General features: G+C 39.0%; 1 long non-coding RNA gene across 4 annotated transcripts in view; it reads left to right on the top strand.

The window, feature by feature from the left end:
* The window catches only part of LOC309843731, a 64,220-nt gene that overhangs the window by 11,100 nt on the left and 27,026 nt on the right, over window positions 1–26,094 (top strand). For 3 of the 4 annotated variants that reach the window (XR_014300314.1, XR_014300315.1, XR_014300316.1), the window contains one exon: window positions 8,331–10,736. The exons of the other annotated variant lie outside the window; for it this stretch is intronic. This is a non-coding gene — a long non-coding RNA (uncharacterized lncRNA). Of the gene's footprint in view, window positions 1–8,330; window positions 10,737–26,094 lie in introns of those variants that run through there. 4 annotated transcript variants of the gene reach the window in all.

Consider the following 26,094-nt stretch of genomic DNA (forward strand, 5'->3'; position numbering starts at 1 on the left):
AAATTGATCAGTGGTCCTAGTAGCCCCAAGTAGTTTTTAACTTTCATGCCATGATTTCTCTGTTATTGAATGAAACTGCTCTTACCCCATGTTTGTGAAATTAAGAGATGATAAAAACAACTATAAAATACATTGTGCTGCTTATCCACTCAGAAGTCATATTTGCAAGGTCAGGTCCAATGGTGAACCAAAATGACTAAATAGATACCAGAGAGAAATGTTTTTGTCCTTCACGATTTGAATGAACTCTGTCAGGGAATAAGACAACATCAGGTCAATTACTGTCTGCAGTAGCTTAGCAAAGCACCCTGAAAAAACACTGATGAGAAATTAATTGCCACCTGCAAAAACAGTAAGAGAGGTCATTTCTTCAACCTAACATAAAGCCAGTATTTCCCAGTTCAGTACACATCAGTACATAATCCAGTACACTCAGTATACTGGTTATCGATTGCTAAAATTTAGCAGCTTAAAACAATAAACACTTATGATCTCATATAGTGTCTAAGAGTCAGGAACCCAGGAGTGGCTCATGCAGGTTGTTCCAGCCCACAATCTCTTAGGATGTTGCAGTCAAGCTGTTGGCCAGAGTTGCAGTCATCTCAAGGCTCAACTAGAGTCAAAGAGTCCCTTTCCCAGTTCACTTCACAAGATTGTTAGCCAACCTCCATTACAAGCCTCTCTTGTAGTAGGCTTCCTGGATGCTATCATGACATGGCAGCCGGTTTCCCACAGAGTAAGTTTTGAGACAGAGAGTGAGAGAAAGAGAAAGGGAGACCAAGCAGATGAGAGAGCACCACAGATAGAGGCCACAGTCATTTATAATTTAGTCTTGGAAATAACATACCATCATTTATGTCTTATTCTGTTGGTCAGACAGACCAACCCTAGTACATCATGGAAGGGGAGACACGGGATGTGAATAGCAGCAGGCAGGGATTATTGGGGACCGTTTTGGAAGCTAACTACTAGATGTAGGACAGAAGAAGAGCAGTAACTCTCAAATGTTAGAGATAGGATATATGAAGGTAGATTTTCAAGGGTTGTCTTTGAGTGAAGTATAGTTGGGCCCTAATCTATCTAGGATGGTTTTGTTAACTAAAGAGGTTGCCAAACAGTAACTTTGAGTCATGTAAAACTTTTTTTAAAAGTGCAAATACTTACTGCTATAAATCTCTGTGTATAAAAGCAGAGAACACTTATCAAGCACCCAAGCCAAGGGATGCAAAGCTTGTCTACATTCAGAGCTAAATAGACAGTAGTGGTAATTGCAGCTAAATTCTGTTTTTATCCCCGCTCTTCCCAAATGGTATCATGTATGCCCCTCTGCCAAAAACTGGCTCCTGGTTTCTAGTCCCATCCCTAGTGGACTTCAGTCTGACTTGGCACAAATGCTCCAGCCTGGCTTTTTTGTTGATTTGTAAACTTAACCCCCACAAACAAAGAATCATGGTAGAAAAGAAAGAAAATACAGCAAATGGTTTTTGCTGTTCACAACCTTAAAATTTCAACAAAGGAAGTAAATAATCTTCTATACCCATAACTAGAGGCCTTGAAGAAAACATTGGAAAATTTACAAACTGACATCCCCTAGCTATTCCTAGACCTCAGTTTATACACACCTAATTAAAAGTTATGCCTCAGTCTCTTCCTCTGTATTCATCTCTAAATCCACACACCTCTAAATCCAACACACAGTGTTGATTTCTAGCACTAGTGGTTTTGAAAAGCATTTCAGGGTTTCCTACCATACTTTCAGAATGCAAGTCCTCATTGCAAATAACCCAATAACTTCATAGTAATTGATATGGGTATATCACTGAAATGTAGACAAATTCCAGTCCACCTAGAGAAGCCTATTTTTTAAAATTATGATGTCGATGAGAGTATAATGAAGGCTGTGATGTATTGGCAAGTAGGTATTATCTCATCAAAAATAAAAACTAATAACATACTCAAAAGTAGCTCTAAAATTGATAAACAGGGGCGCCTGGGTGGCTCAAGTCTGTTAAGCATCTGCCTTTGGCTCAGATCATGATCCCAGGGTCCTGCGATCCAGCCCCATGTCAGTGGGGAGCCTGCTCAAGGAGCCGGCTTCTCCCTCTTCCTCTGCATCACCCTCTCACTTGTACTCTCTCTCTTTCTCTCAAATAAATAAGTAAAATCTTTTTAAAAATGTAAAATTGATAAATTGTGCAAGTCAAAGAATGATTATTTAACTACCATAGAAGAAAAGCGGAAAGATGAGTGACATCTTTTCACTTTCATAATAGTTATCATGAAAGAAATAGATTTAATGATAACTTTATTCATTGGTAAGAGAGACTTAATCATTTTTGCAATCAGTTGAATATAAATTAACTCTTTTTAATGGAAAGAGTTTGATGCATGTGACTCTTCATTCTGAGTCTAATAGTCACTATTAATCATTATCTCCTCCCAACCCAACAGTCTTCTCAATATCCTACAATTCTGAGGTGCAGATTCCTTTTTTAGTCCTTTCTTGATGTTATCAGAACATGTGGAATTATATTGTTGTCAGGTTTTTTCTTCCTGTCAAGATAATTCACTGGTATCTATTTAAAGGAAAAGGTTTATGTTTTTTTGTGGGGTTTTTGTTTTTTTTTTTGGTACTGCTCTAAAGAATGAAGACCTATACTACACCCCCCCCAAATAAAATAAAATATTTTTTATTCTTTAACAGATAATTACATAGTCAGGATGAAGAGACACTCCTCTCTGATTTACACTCCATGCATTATAATGTTTATGTTGCCAAATTATTTAGGTTTTCCTCCTTTCAGGTTCACTTTAGCAGACACTTTTCCCCAGGGAAGAACAGTGTTGATGCTAGCAGTAGGTCTAATTCCTTTCTCATACATTCATTTTTGAAGACTGACTTGTCCTTAACCACAGGTAGAAGTTTATCCTGTATGATTTGTGTGTGAAGTAGGAGGCAATGAGGGTAGCATTGGAAATAAACCTTTTTTTACACAAACATGAAAGAAAACCTCATAAAAGTTAGGCAATATCTCACCAAAGAATAAGTGATTAATAGCAGATTCTCTCCTAAAAGCAAGTTTTGATAGGTCAAGAATAGAAATACTACAAGGACACAGCAGCTAAGAGGGAGTTCAGAGGTTAGACAGAACATACCTACATTTAAGATCGTAGCAGTCTGTCCTTCTATCCAGGTTCTACCTAAGGGCAGAGCACCTCCAAGATTTCCAGAGGAATTAAAATGAATATTCCTTCATATTGTGACTTCAAAACTATTGTCAACTCATTAAAACTCTTTTTATTCTTTTTTCATTTAAAAAACTAATCTTATAGTCACTCATATTTCAGGGAATTTTCTCTCAGATCCTAGATAAGATTCCTTGAGGCCAAATTACTTAAGAGTAATATAAAGAATGGTTTTTTATTTTATAAGGAAAGATGAGAGAAAGATAAATAAGAAATGAGATACAATCTAAAATGAAATACAATCTAAAATGGATATAAAAAGGGCACCTGGGTGGCTCAGTTGGTTTAGTGTCTGCCTTCGGCTCAGGTCATGATCCCAGAGTCCTGAGATGGAGCCCCATGTCAGGTTCCCTTCTGTGAGAGGAGTCTGCTTCTCCCTCTCCTTCTGCCCCTATGCACATCACCCCCCACCCACCGCTCATGCTCTTTCTCTCTTACTCTCTCTTAAATAGATAAATAAAATCCTTTAAAAAAATAAAATGGTTATAAAGGTTAACAGAAAAGCATTCTTCAATTGTGTGTGTTAATGGAAGAGTGAGAAAAATCTCACACATACTCCCCTAAACAGGGAAGCAAAAGTGATTACAATTGACCATGTAACGATAATTGTTTTTCTTTGTTAATGGTTTCTAGGTGGTGGTGGTTTTATCCCCAAATCTTAAAATAATTTAGTTAGGTACAACAGTTGGTCTTTATGAAATAGAGTAGAAATCAAACGTTGGGTCAGAGATGTTATTTTTAATTACTGAATATATTTAGCATGAGGGTCTGATGGTATATACCTTACAGTATTAGTGAGGGAAAGAAACCCTCTTTTGTAGAAATAACTCGAAACCCTGAGTCAGGAGATCTGGATTGAAGTTCTGGTTGTATCACATTTTCTCTCTTCTTTTCTTTACCTTTATTCACAGTTACCTTTTAATCAGACCTTAATCTTGTTTATCTGATGGGCTATTGTTAAGTTCAAATGAAGTAGTACAAATGAAAGTATGTTCAAAGTTAATAACCCTAAAAAAACACCAGTATTCCTAAGAACATGTTGTCCTTTGTCATTCTGCTTTAGACCTTGGAAGATAAAACTTCCTAAAACTTGCAAAAAGATAAATGAAATATTTAGTGCTAGGCAGAAAGTAAAGGACAACCCAGCTTAGTTCAGTTTTGATATACATAAAAAAACTAAAACAGGGGCACTTGGGTGGCTCAGTCATTAGGCATCTGCCTTCTGCTCAGGTCATGATCCCAGAGTTCTGGGATTGAGCCCCACATCAGGCTCACTGCTTGGTGGGAAGCCTGTTCTCCCTCTCCACTCTCCCCACTTGTGTTCCCTCTCTCACTGGGTCTCTCTCTGTCAAAGAAATAAATAAAATCTTTAAAAAAAAAAACCACTAAAATCAGTAAAATAATATATTAATCCATCAGGAAAGTACCAATTCCTTGCTCAGATAGCAATTAAAATGGCTTCTTAAAGAGAAGTGATATCAAACAAATTCATTTTATAACATAATAACGGGCTATCCAAATAAGAGGAAAATGACAGGTAAGTCTGCTTCAACCACAGTTCAAATGCTCACAAATATTTAATATAATTATAGAAAAACTAATAAAGCTTTACATTCTATTTCACATTCCCTTTCTCAGTCTATGACTAATTATTTCTTATTGGTTTAGGCAAAGTTTTGACTTTAGCCTTAAGATAGAGTGTTATGGTTTCTAGAGTGATAAATGGAAAATTTAATTTAAAATATTTTTTTTAAGTTGAGATTCTGTACAAGTGTAATGTACACACATACACACACCAAGTATAATATAATGGGAAGAACTGCCTACATTGAATCTGGATTTCTGCATTCTAACCTAGAACCAGTTAGGTGATCAGCCTAGTTTGGTAGTTGTACATCTGGTTCTGGTGCCCGACTGGAAGTCGGTCCAACACCAAATAGCCATTGGGCATTTTCCAGAGACCTATGGAATGTTCTATGTTTTTTCCTCCCTGAGAAAGAGAATTGATTGCAGGGATCTGCCACTTTGGAAATATATATAGTTGGAGCTTTAGAGTAAATTCGGTAGGATGCTAGTTCTTCTAGAGACTGAGCATGTTTCTGTGGTTCTACTGTCATAAATTTGGGCAACACTTCCCACTGTAACTCTGCCCCCTTAAAAAGTCAAATTGCCCATTTACTCATTAAAGGTCCTGAAGTTCTTTGTAACCCTGTGTAATAGGGTTTCATCCACAGAATGATTTTCCTCCTAACACCTTTGGAATACATTGGCTTAATTTTAAGGTCCTACAGAGTATATATCCTACAAGATATGAATAACGAAGGCCAGCACCCAAAGAACAGTGATCATTGATGAAATCATTCTGCGAATGGTGGCCCAGAATACTCAATCTGAGTTTCATTATTAATGTCCTGAATGAGGGTCGTGGCAGCATATTCTTAACATGTGAATATGAGACTAAAGGTAAATCTATGTAATAAAACCTTTTTCTATTAGCTGTAAGTTCAGCCAATTGTGCAGAATTGAGCCTTTTAGACATACCTAGAAAGCTTATTCCACACACAAACATTCACATATACACATATAAATTCACTGTTTCTGTACATGGAAGTCATAATCAAGATGGGTGACCAAATTTCATGAGCCTGCTAATTCCCTGGATGAAAGCCGAGAATTCAAGATGATACTGAAACACTTAGCAAGTGGTAGAATAGATGAAGCAATGAGTCCACTATTTCTTAATTAGGATGAAGGGAGGGGAGGGTTACAGATTTATAAGAACATTACAAAAAGGAAAGGAAGGAGCTCATAATATCTCAGCATATGGCAAGAATCATGATGCTTCTTGGGGCGCCTGGGTGGCTCAGTGGGTTGAAGCCTCTGCCTTTGGCTCAGGTCATGATCCCAGGGTCCTGGGATCAAGCCCCACATTGGGTTCTCTGCTCAGCAGGGAGCCTGCTTCCCTTCCCCTCTCTCTGCCTGCGTCTCTGCCTACTTCTGATCTCTGTCTGTCAAATAGATAAATAAATAAATTTAAAAACAAAGAATCATGATGCTTCCAAGTGTACTCCTTTATTTCTTATTTGAGAAGATGATAGGAAAGTTGTATATGGTGGAGGATGAGATATTAGCAGCTCTGTCCTTGATATTTAACTTGATCTGACAACAACATTATAGAGAGAGTGGGGTTCAGAATTGGACAAAATGTCATGTTTGTATAAAATGGACAGATTTTATACCTAAATTTCATGAATTTGGGTATAAATTTCCCACCCTGAATTTCTTTTTTTTTTTTTTTTTTTTAAAGATTTTATTTATTTATTTGACAGAGAGAAATCACAAGTAGATGGAGAGGCAGGCAGAGAGAGCGAGAGGGAAGCAGGCTCTCCGCTGAGCAGAGAGCCCGATGCGGGACTCGATCCCAGGACTCTGAGATCATGACCTGAGCCGAAGGCAGCGGCTTAACCCACTGAGCCACCCAGGCGCCCCCCCACCCTGAATTTCATGAGCAATCTTCCTAATCTTCTTTCAGTTTTTTAATCCAGGAAAAAAAAAAAAAAAAAAACCATCTTTGTGCATTTATCCATTTTTTTGTTTTAGAAAGTGACCTTCTAGGACTGCATCTTTGGCATGCTCTAAGTGGGTGTAAGCATGCTGGGGGTGTTCAATAAATGATGAAAAAAAGTTTAGATGAAAAGCACAAGTCAGAAAGTTAATAAGGTCCAATTCAGGATTCTTAATGCCTGGGTTTCCAATAAAGCCAGATCTTGCTTGCATTCTTCTTTTTCTTTTTTCTTTTTTTCCATTTTACTTTATATTATTTCTTGTCAGTGTTCCAGCATTCGTTGTTTATGCACCACACCCAGTGCTCCATGCAATATGTGCCCTTCATAATACCCATGACCTGGCTCACCCACCCCCCCTACCCCAACCCCTTCCAAAACCCTCAGTTTGTTTTTCAGTGTCCACAGTGTCTCATGGTTTGTCTTCCCCTCCAGTTTCCCCCAACTCACTTCTCCACTTCATCTCCCAATGTCCTCTGTGTTATTCCTTATGCTCCACAAGTAAGTGAAACAATATGATAATTGACTCTCTCTGCTTGACTTATTTCACTCAGCGTAATTTCTTCCAGTCCTGTCCATGTTGATACAAAAGTTGGGTATTCATGCTTTCTGATGGATGCATAATACTCCATTGTATATATGGACCATATCTTCTTTATCCATTCGTCTGTTGAAAGGCATCTTGGTTCTTTCCACAGTTTGATGACTGTAGCTATTGCTGCTATGAACTTTGGGGTACAGATGGCCCTTCTTTTCACTACATCTGTATCTTTGGAGTAAATACCCAGTAGTGCAATTGCAGGGGATAGGGAAGCTCTATTTTTAATTTCTTAAGGAATCTCCACACTGTTTTCCAAAGTGGCTGTACCTACTTGCATTCCCACCAAAAGTGTAAGAGGGTTCCCCTTTCTCCACATCCTCTCCAACACATGTTGTTTACTGTCTTGTTAATTTTGGCCATTCTAACTGGTGTAAGGTGGTATCTCGGTGTGATTTTGATTTTGATCTCTCTGATGGCTAGTGATGATGAACATTTTTTTATGTGTCTGTTAGCCATTTGTATGTCTTCTTTGGAGAAGTGTCTTTTCATATCTTCTGCCCATTTTTTGAAATGATTATCTGTTTTGTGTGTATTGAGTTTGAGGAGTTCTTTATAGATCTTGGATATCAGTCCTTTGTCTGTAATGTCATTTGCAAATATCTTCTTCCATTCTGTGGGTTGCCTCCTTGTTTTGTTGACTGTTTCCTTTGCTGTGTAGAAGAAATAGAAGATATTTAAATTGGCAATGAAGGGGCGCCTGGGTGGCTCAGTGGGTTAAAGCCTCTGCCTTCTGCTCAGGTCATGACCCAGGGTCCTGGGATCAAGCCACACATTGGGCTCTCTGCTGGGCGGGGAGCTTGCCTCCCCCTCTCTCTCTGCCGGCCTCTCTGCCTACTTGTGATCTCTGTCTGTCAAATAAATAAATAAAATCTTTAAAAAAAAAATTGGCAATTAAGAAGTCAAACTCTCTCTCTTCACAGATGACATGATACTTTATATGGAAAACCCAAAAGACTCTACTCCTAAACTACTAGAACTCATAAAGCAATTCAGTAATGTGGAAGGATACAAAATCAATGTACAGAAATCAGTTGCTTTCTTATACACTAACAATGAAAGTACAGAAAGAGAAATTAGAGAATTGATTCCATTTACTATAGAACAAAGAACTATAAGATACCTGGGAATAAACCGAACTAAAGAGGTAAAGGATCTGTACATGAGGAACTACAGAACACTCATGAAAGAAATTGAAGAAGACACAATAAGATGGAAGACCATTCCATGCTCATGGATCGGAAGAATAAACATTGTTGAAATGTCTATACTGCCTAGAGCAATCCATACTTTCAATGCCATCCTGATCAAAATTCCACCGGCATTTTTCTAAGAGCTGAAACAAACAATCCTAAAATTTGTATGGAGCCAGAAGAGACCCCACATTGCTAAGGAAATGTTGAAAAAGGAAAACAAAACTGGGGGCATCACATTGCCTGATTTCAAGCTTTACTACAAAGCTGTGATCAAGACAGTCTGGTACTGGCACAAAAACAGACACATAGACCAGTGGAACAGAGTAGAGAGCCCAGATATGGACCCTCAACTCTAAGGTCAAATACTCTTCGACAAAGCGGGAAAAATTATACAGTGGAAAAAAGACAGTCTCTTCAATAAATGGTGCTGGGAAAATTGGACAGCTACATGTAGAAGAATGAAACTCAACCATTCTCTTACACCATACACAAAGATAAACTTGAAATGGATAAAAGACCCCAGTGTGAGACAGGAATCTGTCAAAATTCTAGAGGAGGACATAGGGAGTAATCTCTTCAACATTGGCCACAGCAAATTCTTTCAAGATATGTCTCCAAAGGCAAAGGAAACAAAAGTGAAAATGAACTTTTGGGACTTCATCACTTGCGTTACTTTTAAACTGTGTCTGGGTTTTAAAACCTACTGATTTTGTTTCCTTAAAATAATTTACTGTTAAATGTTGACTTACAGTACCAGCATGTTTCATTGTACTGAATTACTGTGAAAACAGCAAATATTTTGAAGACGTTTATGGTCAAGACATGTTTTGCTCTATTATCTCCCCCTGGCTGGGGAAATTAGAGAACTTGCTGCAAACAGCAGGATTAGTAGATGGCAAAGTGAATTACTACTTGCTTATGGTAAATCATGAACTTCTCATTCCTGTTTTCATGGTTTGTCATGCATAACATTTTTAGCAAACCTGGTCAGAAATTTATGCAAGTTATTAGTCAATTTTATCTATAGACCTCATCAAGTCAATGATGTCAGCTCAGCTGTTGGACATATTCTTTAAATTTATAATCCAAGTCTCTGTGTAGTGTATACCTTGCATAGTAATTAGCTCTACATTCTTCTCGTTATATTCTAGAATTGTAACTTTGAAGTGCTTGGATTGGCTACACCTGCAATAACTAATTTCTTCAAATCTGCTGGTGCTGCCCCTGTTCTGTCAGGCTCCCAAAGAAACCTGAGAACTCTCTTTTACTTGTCTCCTGTCCTTCCACTTCCATTCTGACCATCACCAAGTTATACCAGAAAAGGAATGGCCTTTTCTTCACTATTCTCACCTATTCCCACCACCACAGTTTATGCCAGGCCATATCTCCTCATTCCCAGCCATTCTAATTTTCTCCCAAGTTCCCTCTTTTTAATTATTCTTACCCTACAGTCCTGCCAGAATAGTCCTACTAAAGTATCATTTATAATACCTTTTACCAAGTCTGACTTCTCCAGACCTCAGTGATCTCTACAAATTCAGAGTACCCCTAGCTCTTATAGTCAGGCCCATACAGCTTAACACTTAAATATTTCCACATGGCTTTATTTGAATTTATTTGGTCTTCCTTGAGGAAAAAGAATTTGTCTCATATTTCTTTTCAGCTACTGTAGTCCCTAACATAAGACCTGTTCAAGACCAACTGTCAGGGTCAAGTACTGCCCAATTAGTACTACTTTAAATGTGCCATAGAATATTCTTTACTATGCCAGGAAGAAGTAGGTTACCATTCATTCCTGCATCATGCACTCATCAGGTATTTTTGAGCAAATTCTCTATGCCAGGCACTCTGCAATGGATGCAAAGAGATAGAAGCCTTGCCTCCAAGAAGCGGGTGGCAGAGTCAGAGAAGTACAGCGTGGTGAAGATAGAGTACACTGTGTGCAAATGCTTACGGGCACCCAGAGGAAACACAACTAAATCAGACTGGGAATAGTAAGGAATGAAACATCATTTTCCAAAGTATGTTTCCCGGAGCACCAGTCTGCAGATTCTCCATGAAAAACAAAACGAAACGAAATAAAACAAAATGAAATGAAGGTTTCGTGGTCAAATAAATGAGAAACCATCATTCCCATGATGTATACCATCATTTCCTCTCCCAAAGAGCTACCAGTTGCATTAGCACACTAATGCCTTAGAGGAGTCCTGTGGTAAAGAAACCTGTGGTAAACCCTGTTGTGAAATAGAGATGTTCCAGTCATCAGGAGAAAAGTGGTGGCTGAAACCTTTGGGTAGGTGAGGTCACTGAGGAACTGATAGAGAACAGAGGTCTGAGGCCCAGAACTAGGAAAATACCAACACTTAAATGTGGAGTGGAAAAGGAGTGGCCCAAAGGGAGACTAAAGTGAACTGGCCATGGGCATACAAACTCAAAACAGTGGGAAAACAGAAGCACAAGGAAAGGAGAGAATTTCAAGTAGAAATTCCAGAAATATCAGAGCCCCAGGTGAAGACATTAGAGTGTCCCCCAGCTTTAGCTATCATGAGGTTATTAGGGACATTTGCAAGAGTATTATCAAGGAAATGGGATTGCAGAGATTGAGGCTGTAAGGAAGTAGAGACAATAAGTGTAGACTGGCCTTTTGAGAATTTGGCTGTGAAGGGTCAGGAGTAATACAGGAAAGGAGAAAGAGAGATGCACCACACTGAAGGAGGATTATTTTACAATGAGAAAATCAGAACCTCTTTGTATGTGGAGTGAAAAAAGTCAATAGAGAGGAAAGATTAAGAAAGAGGGCAGTTGTGGTGAGAGGTGCTTCATGAGGCTGGATAGCTAAGACAGAGCAGAGGGGACAAATCACAGGTGAGGTGGAATTAGGCCCAGGTAGAAAGAGGAAAAAAGAAGATGGGCTAAGAGAGAAAGACAAAGTTGTAGGTGGTGAGAGGGAAAGTTATTGATAACAACATTAATTAATATTCATGGTGCCAGTGGTTTACATAGGTTGTTTAATTCGATTTTTACAGTAACCATTTAGAGAAGGCACTAATATTATCCCAGTTTTACAGACAAATTGTCTATAAATTTGGTGGAGAGAGAAGGCATCTTGTCATTTAGGAGAATCGGGATGCAAAATCAGGTCAGTCAGTTAAGCATCTTCCTTTGGCTCAGGTCATGATCCCAGGGTCCTGGGATTGAGCCCCACGTCAGGCTCCCTGCCCAGTGGGGAGTCTACTTCTCCCTCTCCCTCGGCCTCTCCCCCCCCCCCCGCCACTCATGCTTGCTCTGTCTCTCTCAAATAAATAAATGAAATCTTTAAAAAAAGATTTTAAAAAAGACAGTACCTAAAAAGTACTGTCTAGGAAGGAAGTTCTTCCTTAGTGTTCTCGATTTTCAGAATGAAACAGGAGGCAAGGCTCTTTCTCAAGTGTAAGCCAGGGAGGTGTCTAAGGAACAGGGTACTCACGACTGGAATACCTGCAGAGAAGAATAGTGAAGAGCTCTCACTAAGGACACATTTGAGAGCATTGCTAAGTTGAGGAGCATGCTTTGGTAGAGACTTCAATTCCTATAACCTGTGACATCCCAGCACACTCCACCAGCCCCACCTGCTATATACCAGGGCCTAGGTAACAGGGCAGAGAAGAGATTGGTGGCAACTTGTAGGCTCCTAGAGGAGAGACCACACACATCCTCAGAAGTGACCACCAGTAGATACAATGTGGTTTGCTCTCCTATAAATACAAGCAAAGGGCTCCAAGGTACCCGAGGTAGGAGAGGGATTTACTCTGATTAAGAGAATTGGAGGAATCTAGGGATATGGGGGAAATCCCAACCAGCTCTTGCCATATAAAACTTAGCAAATTTCAAGCCTACTCAACTGAGAAATGAATTGCCAGAACACAAAAGGAAGATCAAATTTAGGGGAAAACCGTATGTCCACTTTTCAGACATGTTGATTTTGAGATGCCTACAGTTGTACTACATGGACTTGAGTTTGGACTTGAAAGTTAATACCTAGGGACACCCAGGTGGCTCAGTTGGTTGGGCAGCTGCCTTCAGCTCGGGTCATGATTCCGGGGTCCTGGGATCGAGCCCCACATCCGGCTTCCTGCTCAGCGGGGAGCCTGCTTCTCTCTCTCCCCCTCTCCCTGATGCTCTGCTTACTTGTGCTCTCTCTCTAACTCTCTGTCAAATAAATAAAATTTAAAAAAATATATATTAAAACAAACAAACAGACAAATAAATAAATAAATAAAAAGAAAGTTATCACCTAAAGGTAATAGTTTAGGAGTTCACACACCAGTTTCTTGTACACAGAAAAAGTAGAAAGTAAAACAGAGCTATCTCACAGTTTCCCCACAAATAAAGGCAGAAAGATAACACTGCCACCTGAAGTATGACTAGAGTAACACAATGATCCCATTGAGCACGGGAGCACAGTTCTCCTGCAGTAAAACCAAGATGGAAAAGTAGAAAAGACCTAGAATACTTTCAGGTCATGGAGTGAAAGAGCCCATAGGTGTAATTAAGAGCTTGCATAAGGGTTCTAGGAAGGATTCTTAGTTATACAAAGGGATGTGGTACTGGAAGAATTACAAAAAAGCTTCTTTCACAAGCTTGCCTGGAGCCAACATTGCAGGAGATTATGGCAGAATTCTCCCAGGTTCAATCAATAGTAACACCACCACAATTGAGCAAGATCCTGAGTCACCCATGCTGTCTTTCACTCTTTTTTCTAGCCCCTGCTGTCTTGCTGTCCTCTACTCACTGACCTCGCCCCACTTACTCCTCTTTGCCCTAAAAGTCTATTTTTACTGTAGAGACACCCCCAAAAGACACCCCAAAAAACACATTTGTAAAAAGAAAATTATTTTATTGTTTTACAGTAAGCTCCAAACCCTGTGTATGTTTGCGTCTGCTTAAATCCTGGCTTTCACCTTAAAATTCAAATGTGAGGCAACCAAGGATTATTCCAGGAAGAGCCTCTGGTAGTAAGATGAGGCAAAAGCCATCTCAACCCTATCTGGCAAGTGTATAAGGAATTGCTGGTTAGGCACACTTCCTTTATCTACACGGGCAGTTACTCATAATCGCAAATCTTTATTATTGGATACCACTCCCCATAACTTAAATTCACAGTTTCAACTCCATCTAAGAGAATACAGCCACCAGAACTCAGGTTCCAGTCCCACACTCATTGCTAGCTACCAGTGCTACTACAGGCACGTCAACCTCTTGGAACCTTATTTCTTCATCTGAAAAATAGAAATAATGCTTGCCTTTCTTCACAAGGCCCTAAGAATCAAATCAGATAGCTATTAGATGGAAACATTCTTTTATGAGTATCATGATACAAAAATAAAGAGTTGTTATAGTTCTAATAACTTTATTGGTTGTAGTAATAATTGTTATTATTGATAACAATAGTAAATAAGAGTAGTTTATGTTCTCACAGTCTCATAGTATAATCCCCAAGGGCTATACACCAAGATCTTAGCACTAAAGGGCCCATCCATCTTCTACATGGCTAAGTTCTACAGCAGGCAGGGAGAGAGAAAGGGAGAAAAGGTGGTAAAAATAAAAGGAGAGAGAGAGGAGAAGGAGGAGAGAAGGAAAGGAGACAACAGATGGAGGGACAGGGGCACAGGGAAGTGGGAGATGTAAAGAAAAGGCCTTCCCTGCCTGCCTTGGGCCTCCTGAAACCCCCTTTTTCAGCCACTAAAAGGTGGCTTTCAGAAGGGATTCTTCCCAAAGAGGTCATTGAAATCATTAACTGAACTGGATAAACTATGAATCCATAGTGTTTGGGGTAGTTCCTGGTCTTCACGCTTGGCCCTTGGAGAAGGAGATAGTGAGGAATGTGGTTTTAATGGCAGAAAGTAAAACATGTTTTAAATGACCAAGTATGTGATCTTGGCTTAGTGGTGAGCCACTATTTTGCATGAAACCCAACTTGGGAGAAAAAAAATGTTTTGGGCTACATTTTTTAAAACTCTAAATGAATACCTCTCCTCTATTAAGTCCCCTAGGGGAAAACATAATTTTCTAATATATATTACATATCTGTTAAATAGAAAAATGTCAGTGAGCAAATTGGCACATCTTCTAATTGTTCATTTTGACCATTGTCTAATTGTTAGTATCTGGGCAAAGCTGAAAAGTAGCGAAACAGATGCTACTGACAGATTTTTATTTTGATTAGCAACATAAGGGAACTGGTGTGGCGAGGGTGCTTGGGGTTCAGCAAAGAAGAGGGGAAAGAAACAAATGTCTAAATAGTTATTAAAAGATTCCAATTTTCAGGGTGCCTGGGTGGCTCAGTTGGCTAAGCATCTGACTTTGGCAAAGGTCATGACCCTGGGGTCTTGGGATCTAGCCCTGCAGCCGTCTTCACATTCAGCTGGGGGTCTGCTTGTCCCTCCGCCCTTTCTCTTTCCCTTCCCCCTCCCCCCCCCCCAACCTCTGCTCACACACACTACATGGGTGCTCGGTCTCTCTCTCTCAAATAAATAAAATCTTTTAAAAAAAATTCAAATTCTTTACATTTCCTTACTTTGGAAGAAACTCAGAGTTTAACTTCTGTGGGATTTTAAGATCTGTGTGTGTGTGTGTGGGTGTGTGTGTGTGTGTGTTGTGGTAGATGCAGAAAAACATCTTAAACATACCCAGGCTAACCAATAGAGGATCAGGACCCATTCCTTCCTTCTCTTTCTCTCAGTCTCTTTCTGTCTTTTTCTTTCTGTCTCTGTCTCTTTCTCTCTCACACGGACACACAGTCATATATCATTAATAGTTTCTGAGGTTTATGTTTTTTAATTTTTATTTCTCATATACAAAAGCCTAAGAATATACTTTTCTTTATGTATCATGAGAAAATATGTAGGTGTAATATTCAGGAAGTTAAACTAATTACCTTTTACCTGCCAAGTGAAGTAAAAAGTCTACCTCTAGGATTAATATTTTAAATAAGGGTGTTTTCCTTTAAAACACACACATACACACACATACATATGAAATATGAAAATCAATGGATTGCTGAGAATGAAGCAAAACTGCACATTTACAGAAAGCCAAGACATGTGCTATAAAGTGAAAAGGAGTTGAGCTGGTTTCAACTGAAAGAGCAGCAATCATTTCAGACAACAGTCTTCCTTTTCAGCTGAAAATATGAAAGTGGAATAGCACAGGTGAGAGTCCTCCTTGACTACTCCAAAAATCTGTTGGATATTTAATGTGCCCTTTACCTGGCTTAATGGAAGCCCACTATATTTAATAATTAATTAAATTAAATTAAATTAATTTTAATTAATTAAAATTAATTAATTGATTGATTTTAAGTGAAGGCAAGAGCCTTTCAAACAGTAGGAATAGGAGGAGAAGGAAATTATATATATATATATATATATATACCTCTTCTGATTATAAAGTAATTCATCAGAAAAAATTTAATAAAAACTTTTAAAATTAATGTTCATTGTAGAAAAATTGGAATGTGCCAGAAAAGATAAGGAAGAAAATAAAAATAGTTTATCATTCCACCACCCAGAAAGATAAGCTGATAGTATTTTATTGTATTCCTTTCTAATATATTTTTTTTCTTTAATGTTAAACTGCCTTTGTTTGGTACAAGAAAAATACTATCCTTTGATGCTTTCAACACTGCTGGACAAGAAATAAATTAAAAAATGCATAAATAAGAGAGAAACAATAATTGCACCCAGTTAAACTGTGGGTGGGAAGCTGTACCAGCCTCCAGAACCAAGTATTTGAAGAAAGAAGGCAGTTGTGAACGATCAGCAGAGTGGAGTGGAAAGTACACACAGATTTTTTTCCTGCTGTTATCTTACTGTTACCCGTCTCTGTGACCTTAGGAGAAGGTTTTTCCTTCTCTAGCCTTCATTTTCTTCGTCTTTAAAGCAGGGGACTGCAGCTCAACAGTTCCACAAACATTAGTAGGTGTTTTTCCATGTGATGAAAAATAGAGATGACAGGCAGGAAGTATCTACTCTAATCCACCAGATTTTGCAACTTAGAAATGAAAATCAGGTAAAATTTTGTGATATCCCCTAATACTTAAAATGCCCCCTGAAATTTAACAGAAGAGAATCTGAAAATTCTTGGTTTCGTGAAGTGGACAAAATGCCACCCAAAGTTTCTCATTCTGAAATTCTGTAATTCAATGTCACCAAGAGTCAAATGCCTCTTTAAGATACCACCCTCAACCAATATTGACCATGTGCATGCTGACAGCAATCAGTAAATTGCTGGAGGGACAGGAGGACCCCACTTTCAAAACAAATGGAAACCAGAGCTGAATATTCTGTCCATTCTGTTGCCATTATATATTCCCTAAATACCAAAGGCCAGCCTTTCAAAAATTGAGCAAAAAAAATCTATCCCCACTCCAAATCATTCTCCTTCTGATCCTTCTTAACAAATTCCACCTCAATCTAGGAATTTAGCAACTTTGAAGTTTCTCTTCCATTTCCAATGAAAACCTATTGGAAAGTAGTAAACAGGAGTCATTTACAGCTTAGTATATTTCTCCCAAGGATATTTATACTAAATTTTTATATGGTAATGTTTAAAAATTTGGGGGGCACCTGGGTGGCTCAGTGGGTTAAGCCTCTGCCTCAGGCTCAGGTCATGATCTCAAGGTCCTGGGATCAAGCCTTGCATGGGATTCTCTCCTCTCCCTCTGCCTGCCTCTCTGCCTACTTATGATCTCTCTCTCTCTCTCTGTCAAATAAATGAAATCTTTTTTTAAAAAATATTACCACTTAAATATATATATATATCCTCCTTGAAAGAGGATTTATCAATGAGTAGGTAGAAAAGGTATATTTAAAGCAAGACAAAAGAACCTTCTGTAGTTCCCTAAATTAATACAAGATATGGAGAACCTTTGTCCATGAATCTTTCAAATTCAGGAACAATGTGGATTCTGTCCAATATGGGTCATTCCCCAACTTCACTAATAAGGACACTTCTCCCTCTCTCCCCCAACTTGGAGCTACATAGAAATATAATATTAAAGAGCCATTTCAGAGGTGGAGAAGAGATTGTTTGCTTTTTTTCAGTTTTTTTAGGAAGCTGAAAGAATTTAGGGAGTTGTCCCAATTTAAATGAATTACAAATTGGATTACTAATTGATATATTTGCAAATAAATGATTCTTTTAGATCAGTACTATCCAACAAAACTTCAGTGATGATGGAAATGCTCTGTTACTGCACTGCCCATGCGTTAGCCATTTAGCTCCTTGTGGTTACTGAGCGCTTGAAATATGGCACTTGAAATTCAGAAACTGAATTTTTAATTTTTATCTAATTTTTATTAAATTCCAATAGCCACATGTGGCTAATGGATGCCATATTAGCACAGTTCTAGATGATTCTTTGTGGAAGCTGCTTGGGTGCCAAATACCCTATTCTGACCCTAACAAAACAACTTCATTCAAGTAGGATGAATATGTCTTTAGAATTTCAGGTCTATTGTAATTACACTTGTTGGCAAGTCAGAGGCAGTTGCTATTGACAAGCCAGAAAATCTACAGAATTGCCATGGAAACCCTGTTGAAAGAACATAGGGCAAACCAGTATATTGCTGTTTAACTAGACTCCAGTAGGCCCCAGTCTATCCCTCAAAGTGACCCAAATAAAGCCAACTTAATGCTTTTTTTTTTTTTTTTTCTTAAATTTGTGTCTGCTGGGAGTTTTTCATGTTTCTATGTCAACCCTTATTACAGGATATCTTGAAAGGCTCACCTATGACCAAAGATCCTCTGAATTCACATTTTTTTTCTGACTAATAGAATAAGGAAACTATGACTATTATCTATTGTTCTTAAGCAAGACATTTGGGACACTTCAAAGAAAGAGACTGAATATTTATTATAAGGAAGGAGAATTATACAGTGTGTAAAGGCCCTTTGTTGAAAATTTGGTTTTGATAATTACATTTTTATCTGAAGGCCCTTTGTCAAAAATCCCTCTTTGAGAATTATACTTGCTCACTCCTCAGATAAAAGAAAAGACAAGGGAAATGCTTGGCCATCAGTGTTTCAAATAAGAAGGTTTCAATGTGTTACCACTGGCCCTTGCTTTCTACCTCGATTGACATGTCAAGGGGGTCCAACAATTGCCCAAAACTCTTTTGGAAGAGTTAAGTTTGCCAGAGCCTCAATTACCTGTTACTTGTATCCTAAAGTCCAGGGCACTCCCCTCGCTACAGAGGCCACGGTTTGCAAGAGCAGATTAACAAAGAGATCCCTGGCCAGCCTCCCCATGCCTGCTCTCATTCCCATGAAGAATAGAATTCATTAGAAATTATAAAACCATCTTTATTGCTAGAGGTTAAAACAAAATTTTTTTCCCTTGGCCCTTGAACACTGGAGTGCCTGGAAAGGAGGCTTAAGTCTTGGCCACCCTGGATAAGGACCCTAAGAGGCTGTGGCTGAAGAAACGGAGATGAACCCCGGTCCTTGGCAAGGTCCCTGGGTTTCCTGTGTTGTAAGAAAAGTTATTGGGAAACTGAGGACTTTTGTGAAGTGAGAATATTTGCTGTAGACAATAATAGCTGTTGATATGAATAAAAACAGATAAAGGAATCACTTCCTAGTCAGGAGCCAGAGAGAGGAATGCACACTTGAGCACTGTCTCAGTTTAGTTTTGAAATGTAGGTGGGGGGTGGGGGGAAGCTCTCTAGTTGCCTCCAATAACTGGCTTGCTTTCTTTCCCTTCCCCTCCCAAATTTATGTGACTTTTTGGGCCTTGCTCTTCATACTACGTTAGACTTACAGCCCTTGTTATATGATCTCCTTACTTTAAGAAAGCAAAGACACAGCATTGGTCAACTTTTTACTAGAACTCCCAGCCCAAAACTTACTTCATATGCCACAAAGTTCCTGTTTCCATAGCAGTAAGGAAGCCCTTATCTGTTCCCTATTTCCTTCTCCTTTCTACAATGAAATGACAGGAGCTGCGGAACTCTAAATTGTGCTGAGAATATATAGCTCTCAGGATCTTGGGACAGCCCTTACACTTTACTATAATCATGCTTCCATTCAACAAATATTGACTAAGTGACCGCAAGGTCCAAGTTGAGTACTAGGTGTTGCTTCAGCAGACAGGAGGTTCAAACGTGGTTACAGCTAGCATTCACTTGAAAGGGTGATCTCCACCCAAGAGAGGGAGACTGGGGGACTCGTAACAATATACTTTTCCAACTCAGCGTGTAGAGTTGATCCATATTTACTCAGCTACTCTCTCTTTCTAGTTGATTATAAGTTTTCTCTTCCTCTTATAACTTCCTCTCATCCTTGCCTGTTGCCTCTACTTAAGGTTGAACCCAAGATTCTGGAAAAGGAGTGAGAAAGCCTAGGGTGTGACCCCACAAGCCACATCTTGCCCAGTTTCTGTAGATGGGGATTAGGAAAAGAATGCCTGATTCTTGAAGTTCTCTTCTGACCTGGGGCCAGGTTTGAGAGTGTGGGGATTCTGGCATGAAGAGAAAGAGAGTATAACTAAAAACAGTGCAGTCTTGACATAAAATCTGGTCCCCTCTTACACTGTCTGACTTGGTCAAGCCATGCTCGCTTCAGATCGTGCCCTCCTTTTCCCAACCTTTCTTCTGGATTCTCTCCATCTCACTGTCTCCACCCCAATCCAACTCACCTTCATTTGTTTGCCTAGACTCTGGGCAGGCAGGCCCCAAAGCCTGCTGACTGGCCTTTTTACACTTGTATTTGTTTCCCTTTAATCCTTTCTCCATTCTGCACTCAGCTTGACCTTTCAAAAAGGTGTTGCTTCCTGGTATGCAAGGGTAATGACCCAAATCATGATTGGGGCCTCTAAGGCTGTGCGCAAGAGCCTTTCACCCACCTCCTTAGCCTTCTCACTGTTTGTGGACCACCCACACTGTGCTACCACCAGCCTGGTTTCCCCCCTGCCCTTAACCCTAACTCCGGCCTGTGCATCCCGTCTTCCCTACTTTTTCTTCAAGGTTCAGCTCAAATGTCATTTCTTCAAGGACAACTTCCCTAATATGTGAGGGCCCTGGTCAGAGGCTCCCCTAGCATCTTGCCCTTCTCCTTCACAATGTTTATTACAGTTGCAATTCTATACTTCGCTGTTTTTTAAAGACTGACTGCTGAGTCAGAACATAACTTCGTGAAGTCAGAGATGACGGGGGTCTCGTTCACTGCTCTACCCCCGCATCGATCACAGTGTCCAGCACGCGGAGGGGCTTGTTAAGTATCTGTGAATGAATGGCCACACTCATCCCGTACAGGTGCACACAGCCCCTTTCCTGACACACAGGCTCTAAGCAGAGGGGAATTACCCTGTTTTTACTGTGTCCTCTGTGTGCTTATTCTTTTTATTTTGATTTGGCTTGCTTATTTTTAATCCTCCATGCTTTTACATTTTATTTCCAAACGGCGAGAAAGAACCCCCAGATGGAAATGCAGCTGGCTCTTGCAGCCACACCAGCGTTCTCAGGACACACCCTGTCGTGTCGCATTTCCTTTACATACTGAAACCACCAAGAGTTTTGTGTGGCAAGTCTTGAATTCTGATTCCTAGTCAGCAAAGCAAGGTCCATCAAAGTCCCAGCCACATGCCACATTCTCTCTGAAAGCCTATCTGTTCTTGTCAGAACTTCTCTCCTCTTGCCCAAGTGTTTTGTTTTTACCCCTGTTTAGCAGTTATATTGCTTGTTTTTTGTTTTTTGGTTTTTTTTTAATCACAGTTGTTTTGATACCCATCCACCTAACCTCCTAAACTGTTTTGAGGGCAGGTACACTGAACTGATATGTTGTCTGAATCATCTTTGTATCTCAGCATCTGACACAATATTGGGTATTGATTAAACTACCTTGATTTTTTTTTTTCCCCCGTTGTTGTAGTGGGCCTAAGTCCTTTAGTCTGATCAGTTCCATTCATCAATTTCATCGTATGTTCTCCACAGAGAACTTCCACTTCCACTTCCACAGAGAAGTACAGAGAGTAGAGGCATTGTGTCCTCTTTGCCTTTCTTATGAAAGGTTACTAAAAGTGCAAGAGAAGAAAGAGGCTTATAAAGATATAGAACAAAACAAGTAATGCCAACAAATACATAATACTGGGTATGCTGTTTGTTTAAAGCCCCGTGGCTTTCCTCATAGCAGATGATAAGAAGTTTAAAATGCCAGGAGCATCCACTGAAACTAATATCTCAAACAAAGAAATAGCCCATGTGCTGATAAATTGAACTGCCTTATTGTCGATTCTTAGAAGAAGGATAATACCGTGCATTGTATGCTTTGCAGTGGAAATCATCCTCCCTAATGTATAAACACCTAAAAATGATACATTCACTGAAGCCAAACACATAGATCTGGGAATTTAGGTTCTAATCCCATTTGTCCCTGTGTGGCAGAGTGACTTTGGCAAGTCTGTTACCATGTATAGTTAGTTGCCTCATGTTACAGATTTCAAAATAGAAAGTCTACTAAAGGAACTTGCTTTTATTTCAATCATCCCTCATGGAATCATGTGTGGACTTGCAGAAGGATCCTGTCAGGCCTTGACTATCAGGTGAGAAACTAAACTTTGCCATTATCAAAGATATAATAGGGTATGATATCTGGAAAAATAAATCTTTTTCGGATAAAACCTCTTCTTGTCAATCGCCAATTTCTATTGGGGGGTTGCTCCCCCGCCCCCCCCCCAGTTCAACTAGTGTTTATTAAAAGTGTTTATTAAAAGAAATGACATATTACGACAGAACTACCAATTGGGAAATGTGTGCTCCGGGACCTGGGTGGTTCAGTTGGTTGAGTGTCTACCTTCCTTTGGGGTCATGATCAGAGGGTCCTGGGATCAAGTCCTGCATTAGGCTCCCTATTCAGGGGGAAGTCTGCTTCCTCCTCTGTCCCTCCTCTCCTGCTTGTGCATGCATTTTCTCTCTCTCTTGCAAAAGTAAATAATGTTTTTTTTTTAAAGGAAAATGTGTGCTCTAGATCTTGCTATGCCACAATAAGCTGTGTGATCTTGGATGCTGAAAGTGACAGTTGCTACCTATGAGCACCTATTCTGTGCTCCCTGTGCTAAACATTTTATAGGTTTCATTTCCTTTAATTCTCACAAAACTGAGATTCAGAGAAGTTAGGTAACTCGGCCCAGGTCACATAGCTAGTAGAGTAAGTGAGAAGTTTTTTCCACTGATTAATTCTCTAGACTTCAGTTTGTACCATCGGTAAAATTAGGGAATTTAATTATGTGACATCCATGGATGGTATTAAATAAATTTAACTTATTTGTGGATATTTATTATGGAAGATTTCAAACTTTCACGAGAGTCGACAGTCTTGTCCAATGACCTGTCCCCCAGCCACAAGAGTCAGCACCTCATAGTCCTTCTCTCTTCGTCTGTTCTCCACCCACTTTCCTCCCTACCCCTGTGCCCACTGAATTCTTGGGAAATAGTCTACATATGTTATTTGATCTGTAAATACTTCAGTATTTATCACTAAAGAGAAAGACTTTTAAAAAACATAGCCTCAATACCATTAGCACATCTAAGATATTAACAGTAACTTCTTAATATCATAAATATCTAGTGTTCAAATTTTTCTGATTTCTTTTTTTTCTGATTGGTTTGTTTATATCAGAAACCAAACCAAGTCCTCATATTGTGCGTGGCTGCTATGTGTTTGAGGTCTCTCTGAAGCTATGCTTTTCTCATGTCCCCCATTTTTGTTTCCCTTGTGTTCATTGAAGAAACTGGGTATTCATCCTAGAGTTTCTCACATCTGGATTTGACTGTATTCCTCAATTAACATATTTCTCTGTTCCCTTTATCACTTATAAAATTCTAGTTAGGTCTGGTGGTTTGATCTGGTTCAGGCTTGATTTTTTTTTTCTTTACAAAAACACTTCACAAGGGTAAGGAGTATTTCCATCAGGAAATAGTGATATCTAATCTTTCTTTAGAGGTTAACAATCCTCAATGATAATTGCCTAGCTCCATTATTTCCATTGGGGTTTGCAATTGGTAATATTCTAATTATATCTTTTCTTCTTCATTTATTACCTAGACTATTTCTATAATACCTATTTCTATAGTTTTCCTGACCTCAACTGGTTAATTGCCATGAGACACAGTTCATAAAAGAAAAGCAGATTAAATGCTTGATTCTTTTCTTTTATTTACCAGTTTTCAGAATAATGACTTGGGGGTGCCTGGGTGGCTCAGTGGATTGAGCCACTGCCTTCGGCTCAGGTCATGATCTCAGGGTCCTGGGATCAAGTTCCGCATCAGGCTCTCTGCTCAGCAGGGGCCTGCTTCCCTCTCTTTCTCTGCCTGCCTCTCTGTCTATTTGTGATCTCTCTCTGTAAAATAAATAAATACAATCCTAAAAAAAAAAAAGAAGAAGAAGAAGAATGACTTGGTTCGTTATCATCCTCTAAAGGTGACTGAGGAAACTGTTTTTAAAATATCATTAATGTTCTCAGGATTTAAACCTATCTAATGTGTTTGATCAGTTGTGGTTACTCTTACAGACACTCCGATTATAAGAACCTCTTCGAGTTGGTTCCAGGGTCCTTTTGACACATAGTAGTCTTTGATAGCTTCTTCACTTTTTGTATGACAAGATGTCCAGACTCATACATTTCTTGCCCTAGATCTCTAATCAGACATTTCTCTAAGAATCCCTAGGGACTACAATCTGGACAGTAATAGTATTTACTTCTATGGTTTGTTAACTGCTTATAGGCCTTTCTGTGAACAAAAATAAGAAATTCTATTATGAGTTCATACTGATAGTTTCTATTCAAATTTAGGATTACTGAGTTTTACTTCTTTGATTTTATAATTGTATTCCATTCTTTTTGCTGAAAATCTTGTCCCCTACTTTTAGAATACTTTAACACTTTCAGAATTTTTACAGACAATTTAGTCATTAAAGATAATTTGAGGGGCACCTAGTTGGTTCAGTCAGTTAAGCATCTGACTCTTGATTTTAGCTCAGGTCGTGATCTCAGGATTGTGGGATTGAACCCCAAGTTAGGCTTCATGCTCAGTGGGGAGTCTATTTAAGATTCTCTCTCCATCTTCCTCTGCCTCCTCCCTTATTTACTCTTTCTCAAAATAATTAATTAAATCTTTTTTAAATAATATGAAAATGTTTTGCAAGTTTTGTTGCTGTTGTTGTTGTGATGGTGGTGGTGGTTTTTTGTTGTTGTTTTGTGGGGTTTTTTGGAACTGGGGGTATATCCCACCAGGGGTCAAATTATACAATGTGTTTAATATCACTATGTTTTAATATCACTGACACTCAAAATATTAAACAATGAGTCAGAACCAATTAGCCCCCCACTATGCCATGATATAAATCTTTAGTTGTTGGACTGCAGAGAGGTAGAAGAAGGGTAAGATCTCAGGGCCACAGAAGTTCACCAACCCGTATAGAATTGATCCAATGCTTTAAAAACTGGACATGCCATACTCTGCATCCTGGTTTGTTATAAGCTTTGCTATGTTGTATCTGAGTTCCCTTCTAGCTCCAACAGAAACATATATATCACTCAATTGAGATGTCCTTTTCCTGCTTCCTTACCATATTAAGCTTTATTTATACATATTCCTGAAAATGTTACAATTATACAGATGACCCTTTTATGTGATTCTGGAAGTTCTGACCAATAAAATAAACAACAAAACAGAAATACAAGCTGTAACTATTAGGAAATATAATTATACTATTTGGAACCGCTATGACTAGATACCTTAAAACAAATAGCAAATCTTAGATAGAATAAGCAATCAAGTAGTAATTATAATTGATGTTAAATATAATTAGTCATACAATTTTCAGCTGTTTTAATTCTACTAAAATTACTTAAGAATTACCATTGTAGACGTCAGTGAGACTGCCTTCCCCAAAAGCTCTTTCTTAAGATATCCCCCTGCCCCACAACCATCTACATGGCTATAAGCAGAACTTCTCTTGCTTATGTGACCCCACTCCCCTGGTCAGACTTGTTGGGTCTGTGGGTAGGAATCTGGCTTCAGCCAGTATAATCAGAAGTTTCCTATGGATTTTTCAAGCTGGGGTCAAGAAAGAGAGTCATTTATATGGTTGTTAAAAAACACTGACCCAAAGAGCTGTTGTCCAAGTTTTCTGCTTTGTGGGGAAATCCTGCAGTGAGAGCAGATGAAGCTGACATGCAGAGAAGAGCCAAGCCAACTGTGAAAAGGAATTCTGATGGCAGTGGATTTCCTGCAGTTGTTCCTGAGGCCAACTGCAGCCCTGCCCATCTCTTAGGTTGGTTTTATAATACTTCCTTGGCATTTATAAGCCAATTATTTCTCATTTTTGCCAAGGCTAATTCAAATTAGATTTCTGTCACTTGCTATCAAAAGAACTCTCACTTCTTTGACAAAAGGAAATACACTGAATAAATCTTCCATAAATAATACATTTATATCTGAGTACTGTCAGC

The sequence above is a fragment of the Mustela nivalis genome, assembly GCF_964662115.1.
Source record: "Mustela nivalis genome assembly, chromosome: 11".
Lineage (NCBI taxonomy): Eukaryota > Metazoa > Chordata > Mammalia > Carnivora > Mustelidae > Mustela > Mustela nivalis.